Source organism: Neopsephotus bourkii, unplaced genomic scaffold, assembly GCF_033783945.1.
Source record: "Neopsephotus bourkii isolate Nb327-2 ecotype Australia unplaced genomic scaffold, CSIRO-AGI_Nbou_v1 NB_936, whole genome shotgun sequence".
NCBI lineage: Eukaryota > Metazoa > Chordata > Aves > Psittaciformes > Psittacidae > Neopsephotus > Neopsephotus bourkii.
The window spans coordinates 391,409-415,061 of NW_026901430.1; the positions used below are offsets into that span (position 1 = coordinate 391,409).

A 23,653-nucleotide genomic window follows, 5' to 3' on the forward strand; every position below is an offset into this window, starting at 1 on the left:
ATTCACTGTAAGCAAGTTCACAAGTGATGGCAAAGCTGTTTCTTTCCCATTCAAAGCTCTTAGACCTTTTTACTGCTGGGGTGAGGTTTGTGCTATCTCCTGCAGCTCTGGGAGCTCAGCCTGCTCTTTGGTCTCCATCGCCTTTCCTGCCACAGTCAGGCCATGAGCTGTTCCTCGCTGAGGATAATTAAGTTCTCGTTTCCCCACCTTGAGCCAACTGCAGAAGTGCAAATATTGTTACTGCTGGTTTACAGGTGAGGGGAAGACGGGTGGGGAGCAATATGATTTGCCTAGAGAGCTCAGCCCCATGGCCATGCTGGGAACTGAGCAGTTTGCACTGGTTAGGTGACCTGGGAGAGGTTGGAGAAAGAGACCTCATGTGTTACTACTGCTCCAGGACAGGCTGGGGGACCCCAAAACGCCACCTACATGGCTCCATGCAGAACAACAGTAGATTGGATCCAAATGTCTTTAAGCTATAGTGTTGCTGGTGTTCAGCTTGATCTAATTCAAGATGTCCCTGCTCATTGCAGGGGGGTTGGAATAGATGACCTTTGAAGGTCCCTTACAGCCCAAACTGTTCTGATTCTATGAGCAGCTGTGGTCTGCCTTGAGCTGAAGTGCCCAAGCTGTGCGCACAGGGAGCCCAAGCTGGTGTTGCCAGATGTTAAGAGTCAACACTTGCCATGGTTCTTCCCTTCTTAGCACCTCTCTGTGGCCTGGGACAGTGCTTGGCCCCTTGCTGCTGGTTGCATACAGACTATAACGTAATCCATGTCATCTGGCGTGTTTCTGCGTGTTGTGACTCCTTGGAAAAGATCAGTGCTGTTAGCCTACTGTCTTCAGGTACATGGTCTACCATCTCCTTGTAGATGTCCCTGGTGGGAGTTTGCTGCATCAAAGCCCTGGTTTGTGCTGCAAGTGGATGATTTCTCTGGTATATTTACACTTGTAAGGGAAGATTATTTCCCGCCCACACACACACCTTGTAAATATCATGGCACTTCTGTTGCTTCTGTGCTGGCCCATCTGTGCACCATTTTCACTTGTACTGACTCATGTTCACAGAGTAGTGAGAACATCTCTAAGTGGTTTAATTTCTGCCTCAGAGCAGGCCCATTTTGCTTTTCCAGTTTACTCCTAGGCCGCTGAGTGCTGGGTATTCTGTTTTCTTAATGACATCTCTGGGCTCTATTGGGTTTGTATAGATTTTAAAGATGTCATTTGCATTTTTTAATTCAGATTTTTCAAGGATTCCCTTCTCGTGTTCATGGGGTTTGTCCTCTGAATATTTGGGCTTGTATTCACTGCTCCATGTGCACCCAGAGTCACCTTCATCATCTCCAGGTCAGACCTTGCTTTAGAGATAGGCTGATCATTGGCTCTTTTTAGTAGCTACTTCTTTAGTGTTCACTGACGTGTAGAGTCTATATCCTTGCTCAGCTCGAACTCTCTCCCAGCAATCTTTGGCCTGGTGCCACAGAGGCCCTACACCAGAGATCACATTAGCAGAGAAAGCCCTTCCAAACCCTGCAGCCAGCTGCAGGAGCATTCTTGGTCATGGTCAGATGCTGCATGTGTGGCCCAACTGGTGTGCCTGGCACAGTGGAGCGCTGCACTTGCTCAGCACTGAGGATAGTCAAATTATTCTCTTGGTCTCTGCTGCATGTGTGTAAGCAGCAAATATATAAAATGTCTAAGGCTAAAGCCAGGCAAATTATGATCCTTTTCCTGCAGAGAAAGACATGTATTTCACAGCAGTGGAGTTTGCCAGTATTTCAAGGTACTGCTTTTAGAAGCATGGAGATGTGGAATCATTTCTGTAAATGACAAAAAGTTCCTTTTAATAGGGGCAAAAGAGTCTTTTCCCTCAAACATCTTCTTGGGAAAGACTTGGACCATTTCAGCTGAAATGAAAAAGTTTAACATGAGGCCAAGGCCAGCTGGAGAAATTTCCAGCCCAAAAACTGAGTTGTAGATGAAGTTATGAGCAACAAAAACTGGAGCTGTACAACAGTCAACTGTAATTACAGTGGTGCTTTCAACTGCCTGTAACATTGGCACACGTGTCAGTGAAAGTTCTTGGGTGACTCAGGAAGAGCCTTCTTGCAGAGCTGTTTATAAACCGCAGCTTGCTGATCTGAGGGGATGGGAGCAAGTGTTTCACATCAGGAGTAATGGGCTTGTGAAAGATGAGTTAACTGGTGACTTTCAAGTCAGTGTCTTCTCTGTGTTCAGTGTTTACCCAGGGTCAGGTTTAGCTGGGATATTTCTGTTGCATGAGGAAGGAAGGGTGTAATGAAGAGAGAGCTTCTTACGATGGAGAACAGCTCAGATGAGGAAGCTGTGATGGCAGAGATTTATAAGGCTGCATGCTGTCTGCAGTGTCTCCATCTAAGCCAGGCTTTCCTGTCAAACTAGAAGTTATCCTCCTGATGGTGGAGGTTGTCTGTTGTAAAAGCAGTTACTTGCTTAGCAGGAAGAACACACCAAGACTGTAGTGTGTCTCGCACGAATGGTTCCTCCTGGAGATGTTCATGCCATGCACAGTCATGGGCGAGAATTTTAGGAGCTCGTGTCTGTTGGCTGCTAAATCGAGTTGCATGTGAACTCTCTTCAGCAGTAAGGGTAGTGCTGACAAACCATCATCTTCAGTGATGAAAGGAGTGCAGGTGAGAGGAAATTTAGTGGGAGGAGATCCTGCTCGGAATTTCTGGTGGAAACCGTAATTATGTGATTCAGTGTAGAGAGGTATGAGGATTTCCAGTGTAAGCTATAAAAATGACTTAGGGAAGCAGCCTACAGATGAGGCTGCTCATTCAGATCTTATCTACTCATGTGGGAGTGTGGAAATCTTAGCACTCCACCTTATCTCTTCTCCCCTGGGAGATCAGTTTAGAGAGAGTTTGACCTCTTGTTTACTATTTCAAATCAAACCTAGTGTAATAGTGGCTTTGGCCATGCAGCGCCTCAGTCACTTAATGAAATAATCTTGTTCCCTGCCCTTGCTGGGAGAAATATGTCTTGCCAAAATACCACTTAAGTGATATCTGGAGGGTAGACATAATGAAGTAGGGCTCTGGCAGAAACATCCTCCCAGGCTTTCCCTGCAGGTGCAGAGCTGAGGATGTTAGAGGTAGGTGGAATTTTATCTCTCTGCTCCTGGGCAAATCCCCTGTTCTGTATGTGAGGAGGATCCCTGGTTCAGTGCTTGCTCTTGGGCTTTTGCAGTTCCCTGCAGATTTAAATAAACCTTAAATCAATATTGATTAAAAACATTCAGCACAAGGAGATCCCAGATCTGGAATGGATGTTCTCCAAAAGCAAGGATGCCTCAGTGCCAGCACAGGAGTATCCATACAAAGAGCTCTCAGCCAGAGCGGGCCTGGAATCTGTTTTGCTTTCTCACACTTGGAGCTGGTATATTTTAAAGGATATCAAGCAGCAAATGTGGCAAAGGGGAAAAATTGTTACAGACTGTATTTGGCAGAAAACCAGCAAAGATAAAATACCATACGTTCTGTGCAATGAGCTCCTACATAAATGATTCATTCACTAGAACACAACTGGGGTCAACACCTTCTATCTGAATAGCCCAAAGTTATGCAAATATTTTAATGTGGATTTTCTCAAAAAAAAAAAAAAACTGTTACAATAAGAAAGCTCTTTATCTGTGTAACTTTTACAAATCAAAATCCCACAAGAATAGTGTCACCATGTTATGCACATACATACAACAGCTGAATAGCTAGAAAATGACAAGATATGCCCTAGAGACGCAAACTCTGAGAAGATTGCTTGTTTTCCTCTGTATTGCCAGCCAAGTCTGCTCTACAAATTGTGTGTGGTGGAGATCACACTATTTCAAAATATCAAATTGCTAATTAAAGAAACTACTCAAGGAAACTTTCCAGTAGAACAATATATGCAGTGGGATAATAGTAGTCACTATTTCTTTAATGAGTTTCTTTCCTAACCGGAATTTCTTACAATACATTCAGTGCAGCCATTCAGTTAGATTATTATGAATCACATGTGTATTATTTCTGATTTGGTATTAACATAAAAATTTCTGATGAACCATAGTATTACAAAAAACTGGTCTACTGTATAGAATGGCAATATCATTCCTGCAGATAAAAGCTTGGAAATTAGGGTCCTTATGCAGCAATACAATTTAATGTGTTAGGCTTAATCTGCAAAGGTGCTGAGAAACTACAGGTCCAACTGAACCCGAGAGGAGCAGAGTGTCTCTGGATGGTCAGATATGTTGATCCACAGCATGAACATTGTTCTTCAGTGCAGCATTTCATTCTGTAGGAGCTGAATCAGTGAAAGGTAATGAGAAGGAGAAATCTTTCTTGGTGAGTGTTCTTGTAACATGGTTGGTCGAGTTGGAGATTTCCTTAAATACTTTTATTTTGCTGTAGAAAAGTAATTTAACCATGTCATCCAAAAGACAGTGTGTACAAGCCCTTGTGAAATGATGTGGGTAGATCAAGTCAAGCAAAAAGTAGTTTAGTTGTGTAGCAGAGAGAAGGGCAGAGAACGTAAAAGATTTCTTAAATCCCTTTTTCCCCTTTGTGCGAGAGGATGGTGGTGAAAATATTCTCTTCAGGTTCTGAATAGAGGTTGGCATAATGAGGTGGATTTCCAAAAATATTCCAAGAAGATGGACAGCTTTTTTGGTGTCTTGTTAGTGGTAACTAAGTGCCTCATTTGATATTCTTGAAAACCCTTCATTCCTGCTTAAGAGGTTCTCTAGTGTCTATTAATTTTCTCTAGTGAATGAGATTGACTTCTTGATCTTGGGGTTTGCATTCCCAAATAGCCATTCTTCATGTTCCTCTCAAGTAAAGAGAACAACCAACCATTTAAAGCAAAGAATGCAAAAGATTGCCAGGTAAAACAGTAAGGCTTTTACATCTGAGTTTGGAGTGGTTACTCAGCATTAGATAAGTAGTCCTTGATGAGTCCTTGGTTTGAATCATATTATCTCACCACTCATTTAGCCAGATACTTTGGAATGACTGTTCCAAAGGCAGCTGAACCTTAAAAATCTCTCTTATAGCCTCTGGTGCTCTGAATGACTTAGTCGCTTCTTTATCATTGGTTTTGATGACAACAGTAGTGTTGGAATAATGGGTTTGGATGGTTTTTCCATAGCTGGTCCTCACCCTGTCACTGGTTACCATAACTCTTCTGCAATTCTTTGCACTGGCTGGCTCTTATTCCTTTCCAAATAAGAGCTGAAACAAACCCCATGCGAATGAAGCTCTTCAAGGAGGACAGCAGCTTGGTTTGGCAACTACTTAAAGACAGTGGAACCAAATCCTTCAGGTGGGAGGGTCAGCACTTCGCTGTGCTATGTTCTACACTAACTCGTAATAGAAACATTAGAGAACTCGAATGTGTGAGTTAGTATGATTGGTTCTCCATCCATTTTGTCCAGCAGAACTGGTGCTGTTTCCTCTGTGTTGGTTGCAGATGGGCCAGTCTGTTAGAAAATGAATTTGATGTTGAGCACCAGTAGGACAATGCTGCGTGTAGGCTATGTGTGCCACTATTGGCACCTAGGCTTCACTTGGATGTTTGCCATGAGTGTTAGTGACCTGGTGAGCTGTTTCCGAATATGACCTGTGGCATATGACTGTCAGGGAACATGGATCCGCTTAATTCCCATATGTCCAAAGCACCCTGTCAGATATTGAGAAAAATACTGGAGAGTCTAACAGGCCAGACTTCACTCATCACATTCAGACTTGGTTCTCTTGTCTCTAATGTATAATAGGCAAGCCAAAATCTCAGTCCAATTACCACTGTCCTCGGCACCACCAAAATGTGGGTTGGATTTGTATTCTGTCTACTGGGCAAATCATTAGTTGGTGTTTTAAGAAACAGATAAATGCTGATGGTGGGACTCCTTCAACCCAAGAAGTGGTCAGGAAAGAAAGAGGGGAAGGATCAAAGACCAGACTACTTGTCAAAGCCATCTTCAGACAGCTTCATTCCTCTCAGTCTGGGAGGCACCATGTGGTCTGGGAAGCTGCTAACACCTGAAAGGTGGGAAACAGAGAGAGAAGCAGAAGTTGGTGCAGGGCGCCAAGCGATCACAGAGTCTTCACTGTTGACCATGGAACCGCTTTGTTTTCTTTGTTTGGTGATGGGTATTCCCACACTGCCACGGATGCTGTCCCCTTTCTTGTTTTGCAGAGCATTGCTTTTTGCATCTCAGTGTATTTATTCTCCTCCTTATCTAATTTTAATTAAAGCTCCTTTCTCTCCCCCCATCCAACATAATCAGCTGAAGAAAAATGAGCTCGTAAGTCATTGTTTTTACCACTTTGGCAGCAAATGAATGTTATGTCTGGCACGCTCGGCACCAAGTCAGAAAATGAATCAGCAGCTGTTGTGACAGAAGCTTTTTCCTGAATGGGGAAACAGAGACAAAAAGAAAACAGGCCAAGGAGAGGTTTCTGCAGTGGGCATTGCCAGCCCCTTGCTGCCATGAGGAATGTCTTTGCCCTTCGCTGGGGAGGGCAGCACAGCTGCTGGTGAGCCTGCCCCCTTGCCCCTGGCATGGCTGAGGCCAGGAAGAGCCATGTCATGGCTGGTGTTGGCTGGTGCCCTGCCTAGGAGAAGAGCAGCGGGATGAGGTGCCCCAGTACCTTGGCAAGGAGCTGGCCATTTAGGGAAAACACAAGTGGCCCAGAGCCCTGCAGATCTACATGAAAGCCCCATCTTGGCCAGGCAGGTGGTGGGGTGTTTTATGCAGATGCATTCATCAAGAAACACTTCTTTGTTGCAGGACTGCACTATGGCATGGTTTGCTTTGCGCCTATCTACGGGAAAAGTATGAATTATTTCTTTGGATCTTAATGGACTTGGATACGTATTTAGTTGTTTTTAAATGGTAAATGTGCACATATTATACACAGCACACTGTGAGCTGCAAGGTCCTGGAGGAAAGAGTGGTTTACGGTACCCCCAGATTACCATCTTTTTTCTTTATCTGATGTTTAATTCCTCATAAGGACTCAATTTGCTTTGTGACCTTTGGCATCTGCTGTTTCTTTTATCCCAAACATTCAAGGGTGCATAAGAAATGCTTTTGACTAATATTATGACCTTATTAATATATTGTAAGCTATTTCTACAGGAGCAGCATCAAAGTTTTATCTGCTAAATAAATATTCCTGGACTAAGCTAATAAGCAGAGTAGATCTAGAGGTGTTACTAACACTGGAGGAGATACAAGGTCCAGCTGGAGAACAGTACTTTACAACTGGGTGATGACTGAAACTGCTTTGTCTAAGACAGAGAACCAGCCACTGTATCTCCTTGGAAAGGGCTGCTTTTGTTAGGGTATTTTTACTGGGAACAGCAGAGAACTGAGCCCACTGAGCTGGTGACTTGCAACCTGAATAGCTTCAGTAAAGTCCAAAGGGACAGTTCGTGGTTGCAAGCAGGGCAGAGGTTGTCTGTGGTTCCCGGAGACAATTATCACAATATTTATAGCTCTCTTCATGCCAAATGGACAAGCAACATGTTTGTCCTTTCCCTGTCCCTATAAATTCCATCCTCACCTCTGCAAAAATGTGTGCTTTAATGCCTGACCTGTCACATGCTACCAGTGGCACAGTTTGGAGCAGGGTTTTTTTCTGTGACATGCCTGGAAGGACTCTCTCTGTCCCTGTATGCTGAGCATACAGTGGTGGTCACAGTCCAGCCCATGCCCTCACCATGCCAGAAATCCCTCCTGGTTCTGGACATTAGTGGCATTCCTCAAGGGTCAGTATTGGGCCTGGTGCTGTTCAGCATCTTTGTGGGATCGAGTGCACCCTCAGCGAGTTTGCTGATGACACCAAGTGTGTGGTGCAGTCGACATGCTGGAGGGAAGGGATGATGTCCAGAGGGACCTTGACAGGCTTGAGAGGTGAACCTCATGGAGTTCAACAAGGCCAAGTGCAAGGTCTCAAGCACAGCTCCAAGCTGCATGGAGACTGGATTGAGAATGGCTCTGAGGAGAAAAATTTGAGGGCATTGGTTGACAAGAAGCTCTACATGAGCTGGCAGTGTGCACTCACAGCCCAGAAACCCAGCTGTATCCTGGCTGCACCAAAAGAAGCGTGACCAGCAGGTCAAGGGAGGGCATTCTCCCCATCTATTCCACTCTAGTGGGTCCCCCCCTGCAGTCCTGCGTCGAGCTCTGGAACCCCCGATATCAGGACATAGACCTATTGGAGTGAGTGCAGAGGAGGCCACGGAGATTCTCTGAGGGCTGGAGCAGCTCTGCTCTGGAGCCAGGCTGAGAGAGCTGGGCTGGGTCAGCCTGGAGAAGAGAACACTCTGGGGAGACCTTAGAGCAGCTCCAGTGCCTAAAGGGGGTGACAAGAAAATCTGGAGAGGGGCTTTATACAAGGGCAGGTAAGGACAGGACAAGGCAGAGTGGTTTTAAACTGACAGAGGGGAGATCTCGATGAGATCAGGAAGAAGTTCTTGTGAGGGTGGTGAGGCACTGGCACAGCGTATCCAGAGAAGCTGTGGCTGCCCCATCCCTGCAAGTGTTCAAGGCCAGGTTATTTGCAGATGGAAAAGGAGGAAATGGTGTGCTACTGGCAAGCAAATGCCATGGCTGTTGAAATGGTGTGGAGGGGCCTTTCCCAACCAGCCTCATGCATGTAAAAAGTACTGGATCTGATTCTTCAGGTATGCATGCACCTTGCTTTGTGGGAGTTACTGAAGTCGCTCCTGGTTTGCTCTGGGCTGTGACAGGAAAATGAAGTTATTGATTGTCTGAAGAATCAAAGTCAAAGCTGGAGAAGGGAAAGGAGCAGTGAATCTTCAGGACTGACCGGCCATCTGTGCAAGCATCAGCTATCTCCCAACAAAAAGGCAGAGTCCATCTCCTTCAGACACTTAGTGCCAGCTCATCGGCTCTGGTGGCAGCACCGCCTTCTCTTGCAGCAGCCTCTGCAGGCACAGCTCTGCTGGTTTAGGCTTCCAGGATGAGGCCAGGGCTCCTGCGCAGCTGCAATGCCTTGCCCCCATTTTACTGAAAGGTTTTTGAATGGACTTCAGACGCCATTAGGAACCCAAATGTCGACTTGCACTTGCAAAATTACTCTGGTTAATGTTTTCCTACTGACGCTCTGCTTTGCTCCCCGCCTGCCAGAGTTTCCTGTGACCTATTTGAAATATCACTCTCCTAAGTGAAAATGTGCCTCTCTTTTTCAAACTTGCAAAACTCACAAAAATAAATAGCCTAATTTGGCCAGTTAATAGCCCTCTCCTGGGGCTCCTCTCAGCAACTAAGAGGCCTTTTAAATACAACATTTGTGACTGCGTCATTAAAGCTCTGCATGATCCAAGCAGACTAAACCAAAAAGAAAGAAATGCCTTATTTGATCTAAGTTTTCTTTTCTTTCAAATAGTGACACTAGAGACCCATTTATTTTTAATTACACAATTGCTTTATTAAAAGCCTAAATCCTGCAGTCCCTAGTCATTGCTCAGGCAAAACTGCTATCATTGAAGGGAAGGACCTGTAGGAGTCAATCCTAAAAATAGGACAGCTGACAAAGTCTGCCTTTCAAAATGGGTTTGCTTTAATTCTGAAGGATTTCCCAAGTCAAAGAGAACTTGCCTCTCCTTTGCTCTTCAGTTCTGCAGCAGCTTGAAAGCTGAATGTAGGAAAGCAGTCACTCCAGATAGCAAAACCAACCTCAGTTTTCCTTTCAGGTTTGCTGTGCTGCCCTTTCTACCCTCAGACACCACCCTCTACGTAGCCATGTATTTACTGGAATGAGAGGTAGCTCCAAACCTGTCTCTGACCCTGGGCCAGCTTTATCCTAGTGGGCCGTGAGCAGAGGCCTCCATCACACCCACCTACGGGATGGCTTGCCTTTGTGAAGCCCCCAAGCTATCAACCGGGTTGTCAACCCCTAAACATCTGCCCTGTGCTCCTACCAAGCACAGAGCCTCCTGCAAGCCTTCCCTGGGATGGGGTTTGTTCAGCTGTGTAGAGTTAGGGGTCCAGCTGTAGCAGCAGACAAGCCGATGTTGAGTCCTGCAGCACCTCTCTGCTGCCTTGACTCACACATGGGGCACAAAACCATCTACTGGGAGACTGGCACAGGGCAGGATTGATCCTGTGCAGGTACTTGGGCTGTGCTACCCAAACATTTCTGTCCTGGGACTCCATATGAAGGGCAGATTTCCTTGCTGGGTTAAGGGTTAGGGCAGGAGTAGGGAGCAGGCTAACCAGCCACATATACTGGATTATATTCCTGAGCTAAACTCCACAGCCTTCAATTTTATTATATAATTATCCAACCAAACTCATTCATCTTTATTTTTCAACCATCTTACCCATGGACCCCAGTTTAAACGCAGCTCTGCTATGAGAAGTGCTGCCCAGGCACTCTCCACTTGGAAAAATTCATGGTTTCACAGTTTCATCTGTGCTCAAACTCTGTTTTCTTAGTGTAGAGGATGCATGGCAGAAATCCCAGCCCCAGTCAGTGGCACAGGTCTGTGTTAGGCTATGCTGAGATGGAGACAGCTGCGTTATCACAGGCAACTGTACCTGAGGGACCAAGAAAGAGAAAATAAACCTCTGATTTGATATGAAGGTTGTGTAGCTAGATGTAGCCTCCATCACCAATGTGACACATCATTAGGCTGCATACAGGGCTTTGTGGTGTGGCTCACTGGATATGTGGCTTTATTGCCAAGTATAAACATTAAGAGTTAGTAAATAAAAACAACAGCGGAAACAACTTCTCCCCAGAAGCTAATGAGACATCAGGAATATATCCCTGGAAACTGGAGCCCAGGGGAAGGCTTTTGCCAGAACTGCCAATTTTCCAATGCTGTTGTCCCATCCTTTTTCTCTTCAGGTCAAAGCCTGAGCTTGGCCTTGCCTGTTTCTGTCCATAGTGTGAAACTCTCCAGCCGTGTGTGCTGGGGAGGGCAGCCGTGCTGAATGTGAGCCCTCCTCTCCATATGTTACTATGGTGTGTATGTAATCCATGTGTTATACTGGGACAGTCTCTCTGATTAGCATAACCCTGCCCCTGGGAGGGGGTTACCTTATAAATATGCTGCTTTTATCTATACTCCTTATCTTTATTTCCTAAGGGATTGCAGGTACTTGCATGTTCTGTGGGCATCGAGAGCAGGTAATAGCTAAAAAAGGTTACAGTAGGAAACTTTCCTCCTGATTTAGCAGTATTCATGTTTGCTGTCTGCTGGGCTGGGGCTGGGGGGAGGGAAGGGAGAGGTGGCAGATGCTGCAGAGCATGAAGCTGCTGTCTCGCCAGCTTGCTTTCATCTTAGAGAAGGGAGAGAGATGGGAGAGAAGACCTCATGCTGCCTTTCTTCCTTAGAGGCCTCTTGCAGAAGGAGTCCTTCTGGTGCTGCTGTCCCAGCCTCAGCCTGCTGGACATGAGGGCTCTGTCGTGTAGGAGGCTGGAACAGAAACACGGATCTTTGTGGAGTTCAGTCTGTGCTCTGGGCAAGCAACTGCTCCCACTCCTCACGTGCAGCGTGGCTGGGATGAATGCACAGCAGGAGCAGCTAGGGAGATGTTGTGTGCTGTGCCATGCAAGAGGTGTGAAAGCAGGAGCCGCTCAGCGGGGCAATGCAGTTGTGTTGCAGCACTCACAGGTATGTGACAGAAGGGGTGCTCTGTCCTGGCTTGTTCCACTGGAAGAAATGCTCTGCAGAGAGGTGGTGGCAATTTCTGCAGGACAGGCATCAATCCATGCTGACTAGTTCATTGGAAGGAGCCTCCTGGAGCAGAGCACATGGAAACCCCAGGACACAGAACAGAAGGGGAAGTCGAGGTGGGTCTGGTCAGGAAGAGGGGGTGAGCAGTGGCAGAAAAAGTTGCTGCATCTGATGGTGGAGGTGCTGAGCTGTGACCATGCTGGTAAAAACCCACCAGGCTCCCAGCATTGTTGTACCTTCAGAGGCTTCTCTCATGGATGCTGTCACACATGGCCACAGTTCAGGCCATTCTAATGGCAGTGTTACTTCTCCTTACCTTGTGTCTCCACTTGCTGCTATATAGGCTCTCTCCAAGCAGAGACCAGCTGACTTTATCTTCCCAGATATTTCTTAAGATCTCTCCCACTCTATCTTTTATCCCTGACCACAAGCAGCACTTGGAACAATTAACACCTTATGCTCCTAACATCTTATGGTTTACAAGGCAGCTGGTTACTAGGGCAACAGCTGTACTTCTTTTCTTTCAGTCTATTGACTGAAAATCAACATTTTATATTAAAGGAAAAGAAAAATTCTCTCTAGCCACAGTGAGTTACAGCATCATCTCTCCTGTAATCAAGATATTGCTGAATTATGGTGCTATAAACAAACACTTCTGATATAACCACAAACACTGTGGGACATGTAACACACTGGCAGTATATTTCAGGTGACAAACTCATTTATTGTGGGGAGTGGAGGGAGAAAAACACCTTTCCAGAAGCCGCTACCAGGAATTACTGCAAAGAATGACCAGAGCTTAAGGATACAGAAGCAAAGTAATTCTACCAACCTGACCAGAATAAAGCACTTAAAGTATGAAGAAGATCCGAGCAGTACCAGTAGCTCAGAAGGTGAGGACACAGGACTTGATAATTCTCTCCCTCCCACTGCCATAAATCAAGATTAATTCCACAGCACTTAATAGAATCACCGTGCTGTGGGACTGGTGTAACAAAGGAGCTCCCAGGAGGCTGGGGAAGTGAGCCTACAATGTTAGCAGGCTGGTGTGGAGGTTCCCTTGCTTGCAGGTGAGACCTGATTAACAATCATGAATCATTAAGGTAATAACTACCTGAGAGATCAAAGTGATCAAGGGCTCTACATGTGAAACTAGCTTATGCCAGATGCTGGGGAGGCAGAGAACAGTCTGGGAGCTGCTTGCCAAGGAGGTTTCATCTCTTGCTGTGTTCCAGGTGGCTGCTGTGTCACTTTGGTCAGCAGGATTGGAAGAGAGCCATCATCTGCTTCCTCGATGGTCTGCCAGCCCTTGTGTTTGGTGAGTTTCAGGTCATGAGACTTCCTTGCCCAAATGGGGTCATTTTGTGAGCTGTTTTGTTATGTCACAATGTGCCAGTCTGTTTTGGTAGTGATTTGCTGTCCAAGTTGTTAAATCCATGTGAGCTGTCAGTAGTGACTCTCAGCTGTAAACAGGACCATGGATGGTGCAGGGGAAGCAAGATGGGCTGGACAGCTGTTCAGTAACTCCCCAGACACATACAAAAGGACATCCATGCTATGGTAAAGGGAGAAGGGATAGGGGGATATTGTCTCCCTACATCCCCTCCATAAACCTGTCCCTGGAAAAGATAATATAACCACCTATGTGCATATATGAATTTGGCAGTGATTGAGCACTTGTGCTCAGAAGTACCTGTGCTTATAGTTCATTGACTGTGTCTTATAACTTATGTATTTATACTGACATGTAAAGTATGAAAAGGTTATCCAAAGTTTCCATGGGGTTTGCAGGACTGACTTCAAAGCAAACACTTATAAGGTGCCCTAAGAGACATTGGGGTTGAGGATGTGGTTGAGGTTGCTTCTGGAAGGCTGGGTTTTCAGATATTCTCTGCCTCTAGTTTTAAGTGAGTTTAGGGTTGAGGGGAACAAAGCTCTAAGCAATCCCACCACAGAGTTTGCAAATGAGCACAAAAATGCATTGAATGGGAGCTGTTCCGCTTACAGACTTCTGATGGTTTTGACAGTGGAAATCAAAAGTTCCTGGAATAATAGGTCTGTGATTTCTGGCAGCCTGTAAGCACTGAACTTGATTTCAAAGCGAATAGATACATCTTAACAAAGACCACCTTGTGTCAGCTATCCTTAAAATTATAGCACATAGATTAAAATAAAATGTGTGTACTTGCCCCTCCTGGGACACCGGGAGAGGGAAAAGAATTATCAGAATTCTCTAAACTCATCCTAATGATATTGAACCAATTATTTTGTTAAATCTGGGTTTGTTTTCTGCCTCTCAATAAGAATATTTGAAGTCTATCATCTCCACCATTTACGAGTTACCAGTATGCAAGTGTAAAATTTCCAATTGGAGCATATGGTATCAGAGGGAACAAGGGGGAAATAACTGATTGCTCGCACTCCCCAAACTCCAAATCTACTGCATTTAGTATTTTGCTCACAGTTCCTGCAGGGGGATATAAAAGAAATCATCTCTGAGCTGAGACCAAGCACTGAACGTTTCACCCTGAATGGGAAACTGAGAAACTTATAAGCAGCTGAAAGGAGAATAGAATAGAAACAACATTTCAGATTCTTCACTGTGGTTGCAGCTACGGGCAGAACTTACCACCAGTAACAAGAACTTTCTGAACCTTCTTCTCTAAGTTCTGACCCCTGGTTTGGGGATGTGTCCAAGGCCCATGAAAGACCAGTTTTACCTATGAGAGGACGGACTCTGAGTGACTGCCCTAATAGAGAAACTGACTGCTTCACCTGTGTTAACTCAACTGGGTCATGACCAGCTGCACCCTTTTATCAGAGGCTTGCCACAGATACGGAGCAGCCTCAGGCACTCACATGTGGATGCCTGGTGAATGAAAACCTGCTGGTAAGTGATACCCAGCCCATGGGGATGGCTGAGCTGAGGTGTTGAAGGAGCTGGTGTGATGGTGGATGTATAGCATGGGCTTGCAGTCCTCCTTCTGCCTGGAAGTAGAGGATCCCCCACAGCTCCACTTGCTGTCTCTGCCGAGTCTCCAAATGTTTTGGAGCAAGATGGAAGGGCCCAAGGGCTGTAATGTCATTTTCTACACTGAGGTTTTACACAGAACTAGATTTTGGGTTTCTGTCTATCCAAGTGTGGAGACAAAGTAATGCTGCCGAGGCATACTGCTCCATGCAGCTGCTGGAGGTTCCTTGCTTCCAGCCAGTGCATAGGGGCAGAGCAAGGAGGAGTACAGAATCCAGCTGTTCTTACCCCATGATTGCTCCCCTGCCTCCCCATGGCATCGGTGAGGGTGGGCAGCTCAAGGTGTCATTCTTGCAGGGCATATATTAACCCCATTGCAGAAAATGATCATGCAGACCCTCCTTCTGTGTGGGGTAGTGAGTATCCCTCTCCTTTGCTTCCATGCATAGCAGAGGCTGTTAGCCCTGAGAAACCAGGCTGTAGGGCACAAGAAACACGCTTCTCACTCTTCATCCTGGCAGAATAAGCAGGAATGAACCTGTAGCCCTGGGAATTGATGTGACCAAATAACAGAAGAGGAGCTTTTCACTTGGCAGCATGGATGGTTGTGTAGCACCATGTGTACAACCAAATCTATCCTTTCTTCCATTCAGACAGAAAGCAGCACATTTTGGAGTAACTTCCCTGGGAGGGGGAGGAACAGATGTTTGAACCAGAAGCGTGTGTGACAGTTGGGAAAGACAGCGTGGAAATGCACAGTTGAAAGGAGAAGTCTGACGGGAGCGTGATGACAGCAGCAGGACTCCAGTGACAAGGAGTGGGAAGGAGAACAAGCAGGGAGGAGTGTTACTTCAAAAGCTGAGCAAAGTGCACAAGAAGATGTGTCAGGAAAGCGTCAGGGAACGGAAGAGAGGAAATGTGAGAGTAGAGACAGGCTAGGATCTGTCTGCAAGCATGTGTGACCTGTTGCCTGACAAAAGGAGAAAGGAAGGCCTTTTATTCCTCTGCCTTCTTCCACTGAGTTAACTCTTCTTGCAGCTAAGCTAGCTGGCCAGATCTGGTGGAGCAATTCAAGCTTCCAGTTAGCATCTGTTAAAGGTAAGCACCAGTGTCCAGGGGTACCATGCAGCAGGGACTGTAGCAGGGATTCCTGGGTCCTTCTCCGCCCTGGTGCTTTTGCAGGGTAGCACAGCACCCACATGGTTTGGGATTTCTGATTGCTGAAAGAGGAGGAGGAGTGGTGACAATGTCCTAACGGGCTTTCCCTCTGTAACTGTGCAGTGCTTGCAAGGGCAGGATGTGTGAGGAGAGTAAGAGAAGTGTGTATCTCTCCTGCGGCAGGAAGGGACCTCTCCAGCAGCGCCTTACGCTGTGGATATAAATCACAGCTCTGCAGTGCCCGGTTTTACCTTAGTTCAGCAGATGTGCAAGGCACACTGGGAGCGTGCCACTGGAGTGTAAAGCCCCTGACGCTACAGATCTGTGAGCAGGGGGAGGAGGGACTCCCACTGAGCGATCTGCAAGTGCACTTTTGCAGACCCCTTCCTGTGCCCAGATTCACCACTGACCCCCCATTCTGCCTTGATTGATTCAGACTGGGCAATTCTGCTCTGTGTCCTCTTGTAGGGAAGGGAGGATTTCCCCAAGCATGGGGTGAGCCTAGAAATGCATTAACAAAGTGCTTGTCAGGTAGACGCCAGCCATGGCTGGCTGCGCTGGGATCTGTCACTGGATCTTGCATGGCTGGTTACTTTCTCCTACTTCATAGAAACACTGGTTTCATTTCTTGCTGTGAAATCACAGCAAATTAGGGGACAGGCAATACCCCTGTGTGGGTGTGCAGGCGGAAAGGCTGCACCAGGGTTAGAGTGGCAGGGCAGATGTGCTTTATCTCCCCTCCAGGGAGAGGAGCCTAGCTGGGGAGCAGCAGGGAGCTGTGAGTAGCATGGGCTGTGTAGGGTTGAGGCTCACCCAGCAAAGCATTTGGTTGTTTATTTTAAGGAAAAAAATGGATGGGGAGGGACATAAAGGGACAAATACCACCTCCTTGTTAAGGCGTGTAGCCTTGTTTTGGAATGACTCATCCCACACCAGTGTACTCCTTTGCCAGCCATTGTGGGAGGGCTGCGGCAGGTCCTGGGGGCCTCCAGTAACCCCATTGTTCTGGAGAGAATGGTCCCTGCGTGGATGATGGCTCTTGAAGTCCTCTTGGATGAAGTCCTTGTGGTTGCACCATCTCAGATGTGTTGAAAGAAGGAAGCAGAGTCCAGCATCTCCCTTGATCTGCCACCTTCAGGAGCAGCTTCAGACAAAACCAAGGTGGTTTGGACCTACTGTGGTTGATAAAGTAGTGTAAAAATTGAACTTCCTGGGGTCAAACATGCTGGTTCTTTCTTTCTCCCAGCCTGTACTTAAGGGACCTCTTTACTCATGTCTGGATCTTTGTCACCAAGACCGTCTTTGTTGGCCAATGTGCTGCTCTGACAGCACAGGGTGCCTTGCAGGAGAGAATTTTCTTCCCTGATGACAACAAGCAAGTTCTCCTTGGCTGATCCCACCATTTCCTGGCCTGCTCTTGAGTTCCCACATGGGCTGGGAGCACTACTGAGTGGGTCCCTGTAGGCAGGCTCCATGGAGGGGCAATTTCTGAGACATCCCATCCAGCAGCTGTGGCCAGTCTGGGAGGAAGAGGCTTTGGGAAGTCCATTTGGTCAAAACACTGTGGCAGTGCAAGGGTGTTGAGTGCCATTGGAGAAACAGCTTGATGAACATGGGAAAACCTGAAGGATCTGCCCTTCCTTCTTCACCAAGGAGCAGAGGAGGCAGGCTTATGGCAAGGGAGAGAGGTCTGGGCAGCATAGAGACAATATGGGCAATGTAAAGGTGATGGATGCCTCTCTGGTGGCTGTGATTGACTCAGCTGCAGGACCCTTCTTGGAGCTGGCCTCGGGGGAGCAGTAATAGGTGGTTCTCACTGAACAACACTTCTGGAGCCTTCTACGTATACAACAAATTGGGGTCAGTGCCGCTTGTACTGGCTGTTCTTCCCCCCGAGGCCATGCCAAGGGGCAGAAGGGGGCCTGTAGGCTGCCACGGGGAATTCAGCTAAGAGGAGCAGGCGCCTGTTTTCACCCAGGAGTGATAAATTTCTCAACAGCATAGGGCTGAGCATCCTCCAAGCGCTTGGCTTTGTGTAGCAGAATCACACCTTTCTTCCCACTGACTTGCACAGTACGTTGGCCTTTGACTTCAGTAAGGGTCAGAACCAGACCCAGGGTGTATTTTTTAAAGTTACTGTTGCAGCTACTGAAATTAAAATCTCATGAGTGAAGAGCTGCCTTCGTTGCAGCCTAAATTCAGAACAACAGAGTGGCCTTTAGAGATCGTTTAAAACCTTCTCAAGGTCTGTGCTCCTTGTGGAAAGAATAATTCAAGCAATATTCACCACATCTGACAGTTGCCAGCCTTTGTTCGATATGGTAAAGGCTCTGCGCACTGGATTAATCAGGGCTCCAACTCCACACCGCCTTGTAGGTGGGAAACAGTACATTGCCAAACACTGAAAAGATGCTGGAATGCCGCTGGGAGAGCAGGCTGCAGGAGAATGTGGGTGATTTCTGCCTCAGCCCTTCCAGCCTGGCCTTGCAAAGAAGGTTTCCTTAGGACCAGCAGCCTAAGTTGCTCTGGCTCTCGCTGCAGCCATACTCCTTACGGAGCAGAGCCGTATATCACCTGGCATTTTATGCATGCCTAAGAAAGGGAGCCTGAATCCCTTCCTGCACAGAAAGCTGACAGACTGGGGGCCAACACACAACCCTTGGCACTTTTTTATTTACTATAAACCTCTTAAATGAAGGCTGGGGATTTTTTTCATTTACCATTTTAGTGTATGGAACCAATCACTATAAATTTAAATGGAGAGCTGGTAGGAGCACACTTACCTTTTATATAATAATTGTGCAAGTGCCACTGCTGAACTGCTATTAGGATTATTCAGACCTTCTCAGATTTCGTTGTAAAACATTAGGCTGTGAGAGGTACTGTAAGGGTGTGATTATCCAAAGAGGGTAAGTAATAGTGAGCATTGTCGGCCAGAATTACTACAACGGGGTAGAAACACTGAGTAGCTGCAAGCAGAGGAACCTGAGGAGCGTCATCTGCCATTCAGAAATACAGTGGTCTGTGCATGGAGAAATCCCAGGTGATTGCTGTCTGGACCTACATAGGCTTGACAAGTTTGTCTTCAATTGTCATCAGGTGTAATTTAGAGCCTCAGTTGAGCATAGGAATTAGCCCCTGTGCTCCTCTGTGGAAACCATGGCATGATGTGCAAGTCCTGCTGGTGCTTGAGCTGCGCTGCACGATCCTGACAGTGTGGCCATGCCAGCCTGGGGCATTGGAAAGTCACACTTCCTTGGATGGGATTGACTGGTAAGGACCTGTCATAGGTCCGGCTGTGCTGGCAGAGGAGCTCCGGCACTGGATGCTGTTCTGGTGGAAGGGATGACCTCTTCCACTTGCTGGGAGGGTGCTTAGCTACCCTGCTTTGGGCGTTGGACATCTCACAGTATCACCCCAGTAAGGACAAGGCATATGCAACTTGGAGACTGGGAGAAACGAGCAATGCTGTATATCCACTCCTCTGCTGCCTTGATTTTTCACCTGTGATTGAAATTTTAATTTTGCATCCCATGTGATTTCCCTGTTGTAACACACGCCTCTTGGCTGTCACTGTAACAATGCCTTTTTTTTGGCAGGAAAGGCAAATGTGAAAGGAAGCTCTTGAGCACTCTACTGTGCGAGTTCCTCAACTGATGGCTGTGTTTCTCCTCCTCATTCTACACGTTTTCAAATACTTTTCATTCTGGGAATAAATCTGAGTGCATAACAATCATGTTCAGCATATGATAACCAGAGACAATTGTATGTATTCAAGCAGCCACATGGAAAATAAATGAGCTGACAGAAAGAGCACAAGATGACCCAGAGACCACAGTTACCATGTCCACAGTAAGACCAAATAACTTTTCCATTTCCATATAATTACACTTTTCTTCTCCAGGAAAGCAAGATTCTGAAAAACATTTTAGTTACTAAGGTTTTTATCTCACCAGTGTATGCAGTGGTAGAAATTTTTCTCACCAAACAGTATACTATGAACAGTTATACCTAAGCAATATATATATATACATACACATATATATACCTAAGCAATATATATATATAAAAATATATACCTAAGCACTGAATTCCAGTGAATTCAGTGGGATTTTGTAACTAGGACTTGGACACAAGTTTATAAATTAGAGCAGCAGGGGCTGTACAGGGCCTAAGCTACTTGGATGTTTTTAAATGCCAGACACACCGGGCTGCTGCTGCTATCCTGAAAACGTGCTGTCTCTGATGATAGCGGGAAGGAAGTTGGGCACATTTTTGGTTTTAGTTTGCTTTAATCTTTTCAGTATGTTTGTCTGTCTTTTGTGATTGAAGTTGTTTTTATTTGGCAGGCATCTGCTTTAGTTGGGGAAAAGCACAAAGCTAGGACATTTGGAGAGAATTTTATCAAACACTTTTGTCTTGATATGAGAAGTTGTAATTAAAGCAAAGCGAAGTTGGTTGACTTCAGTGCAATCTGTGGTGACAGGTATACAGTACACACCCTGATTTCTGTAATAGACAATGTCTTTTAAACCTGAAATGGGTTAACAACCGTAAGATAAAATAGAAATCGTTGCAAATTTGGGTGGAAGGAGTTCACCTTCCTTTAACTGTAAAGAAATGCCTAATGTATGTGTATGTGTGTCTCTAAAGAATACGTGCTCGCATAAACTGTACATTCTTAAAACCAATTTCACTGTAAATATATTTGTTATTCACTCACTGTAATGTTCCTACACTCCTATGCAAAACAGGGATTAAATCTGTTAACAAAGCAGATGTTCAGTGAACATAAAGCAAAGGAATTTAGGAGCACTTGGCAAAAAAATCTACACCCTTTACTATTAAATTTCCCCCAAAATAAATTGTTCCTTCCACGTAATCAAGCATAGAGGTAAGCACCTGGTGGCAGCAACCTGAGCTGGATTCTTTGTCACAGTATATGCCTCTCCTATGCTTTTCAGTAATACAAAGATATTTGTGTAAGTCCCAGCCATGTGTTGCAAAACTCCCTTTCCTCTCCTTCATGGCTTCACCATCCTGTTGAGTTCTTTATCTTCCTGCTGAGTCTAATACCTCCATGGTCTAGCAGCAGGATTGAACCTCATCTGCTTCAGCTTGTGCCCTGGTGTCTTAGCTCAGATCCATCTTCATTGCTGGGCATTGCTTGGGAGTGACCTTGACTTCCACAGCATTCCAGGCTCCAGCAGCTCAGGCACTGCTTGCAGTTTGGCCTGTGCCAGCACGGAGATGTGTGCAGGGAAGCTGCCTCAGATGGACCCAGCTGTCCTGGTGGGCTTTGTGGTCCATGTCTGTCTCCAGCACTTGAGGTAGCTGTTTTAGAAGTAACTTGGTGCATCTGCAGGAGCTGCTGTCATACCCTGATTACAGTGTAACTGCACACAAAGTTCTCTAACTGAAAATATTCCTGCCTTCTTGATAGTTTAATTGGTGGCATTTAGTTAATTGTGTATATTCTCTCTTAGCAGAATTAGGTCTAGAATTATGCAACTGATGGTTTTGTTAAGAGCAGAGTCACTCGAGCCTGCTGCTGCAGGAGAGCCTACCTGGGCCAGCCAACAACTTCCAGTTGCTGGAGCTGCTGTTTGCTGTCAGTTGCTATGGTGAACTGATAGCACCAAACTGATACCGAAAAGGGAACGGTATTTTCTCAACAGATCTATGAGAAGAAGAAAACATGCAGGGACAGAGAGGTTGTGGGGAACCTTGAGGGACTTTGGGGGTTCTCCTGAGACAGTGTTTCTCATTCCCTTTTTAACCAAAGGTCCACCTAACCCTCTGAAGACAAGCCAAGACTCATCTTGTTCGGTGTCACCCTGGTGGGGTTTTATGACAACCAATTAAACATTCTCATAAACTGTAAATACTTGTAACTTCAATTTGCATCTTTTTCCCTGTTGCTTTTTGGTAGTCTACCTGCATATGGCAATGTTTAAATTTCCTACCTTTACAGGCAGTTCTTGGGGATCATATGTCCTAGCAGCATACCGCAGGTCACAGATAAAGAAACTAAAGTCTCTGCCTTTGCAGGACCTGCGTCGTTTATGCCTTTTCTGAGAGTCAGAGTTTTAATCCCTCTATGAGCCCTGTTGTGCAGGCAGCCTGTTTCCCCACCAGGCTGGAATCGCCCAGCACTCTCCTTGTTTTCTTACACCCAGACCTTCACCCTACTTCAGATGCCAGGCGGAGCAGCTGGTCTGCGCTATGTGCTCCCACAGCTGAGCACCCCGCAGCCTGACCAGGCAGGGAAGAGATCAAGCACTTAGTTCAGAGTTACTGCAGGGAAAACTTGTTCCTCCTTCTCCCTAGCCAAGGACAGGCATCTGGAGGCAGGCAGACTGTCTTAAAACCATGGCCAGACACAGAGCTTCACTCAGAAACATGTTGTGAGAGAGTGTAGATAATGCTCGTTGCAGAACATTCTCCTCTTTCATTCGTTTGAACGTGAGTTGTTTAAAGGTATCATCTGGTCTGTATGCCATGTGCTGCCCTAGTCATCTTTCAAAGAGGAGACAGTGGCAGGATGGCCCAGGAGAAAAGGATACACATTTGTGTTCGGATATTGCTGAGTGGAGGGGGGTGTTCATGGTTTTGGAAAATTGATGTTAATTGTGTGTTTATTTGATGATCTGAAAGCAACTCTGACTATAGCAATTCCGGACTGTGAAATAGCTATCCAGTGGCAGCTTTCTTGTCCCAGTGCCAGCCCTTCTGATTGCTTCCTTTAGTGTCACTTCAGTGTGTCACTGTCTGAACTACACCTTAGCCATATCATCACTGGCTTCTTTCTAATGTGGGGTCATGTCTCCCTTTATACCTAGTCTTTTGCTGGACTGCTGTTGGGTTGTAATTGCATGGGATTCCTAATAGAGATTCTTGGTCTGCTGTCACAGCATGATTGCAAGAACTTGTGTTGCATTGAATGTGGTCTTGATTATTTGCCAATTAAAGTGCAAGGAAAACACAGTCTTCTCTCTTAAAATTTTATCTAGATTCCACTCCCTCTGAAGGCTACGGGAATCTTGCAGGGATTCTTTCCGGTTGTCCTGTGGGATTTTTTTTTTTTCCTTAAGTACCTTTTAAGTTTTTTGAGTGTGGTTCTTTCTATGCAAAACAGCAGCAGAAACATCCTTCTGAAGTTAAATTTTGCTCACTGCTCATCCAACAGGTCACTTGGTGTTTACAGTGTTTGGCATAGTGCCTCTTTAAAAAGCATGGAAGCAGATGGTCCTGTGGTAGTTGAGATGGAAGGAGATGCCTGAAGAAAGCGTATTGTGGCAGGAAGGATGTGTTAGATGAAGGAGCAGAGATGAGCTGGGATGTAAGGAGGCAGCATGCAGTGGGCACACGGTTTCCAGGAGTCTGGTAGTGTAGGAGGTGATGTGCTGTGGTGGCAAATCTCTTGGAGCAGGTGTGCAAGGGCCAACTGCCACTTGGCAGCATGCACTGGGACAGAGCCAGCACCAGGGTGCAAAGGGAAGCAACAACAGGAGGGGGAGAAGGGGCAGAAAGGAAGGAAAAAGCCAAGAGGAGGAGCCCACCTGCGAAGGTAACCATGAGTTTCTGTTTCTCTTGCCTGTGGTTATGCTGCAAGGAGGTTTTGAACTGCTGCCTGATATAATTGTCAATTATTTTAACTTCTCACCTCGGTCCCCATGAAGTGTGTTTGACAATAATTAATTTTGTGTGTGCAACTGTGAGTGTATCCTACTCCTGCAGAGGTGTCAGCTTAATGGGATATGGCTACAGGGGATAACAGGCTGTACCACC

General features: G+C 46.1%; 1 protein-coding gene and 1 long non-coding RNA gene across 3 annotated transcripts in view; one reads left to right on the plus strand and one right to left on the minus strand.

Moving 5' to 3' along the window:
* Window positions 1–23,653, minus strand: part of CD99L2 (CD99 molecule like 2) — a 78,437-nt gene that overhangs the window by 38,579 nt on the left and 16,205 nt on the right. The window lies entirely within an intron of this gene.
* Window positions 10,256–19,734, plus strand: LOC133214759 (uncharacterized). Its single transcript, XR_009726225.1, has 3 exons — window positions 10,256–12,626; window positions 12,969–13,051; window positions 19,462–19,734. It is a non-coding gene; the product is annotated as an uncharacterized LOC133214759 (long non-coding RNA).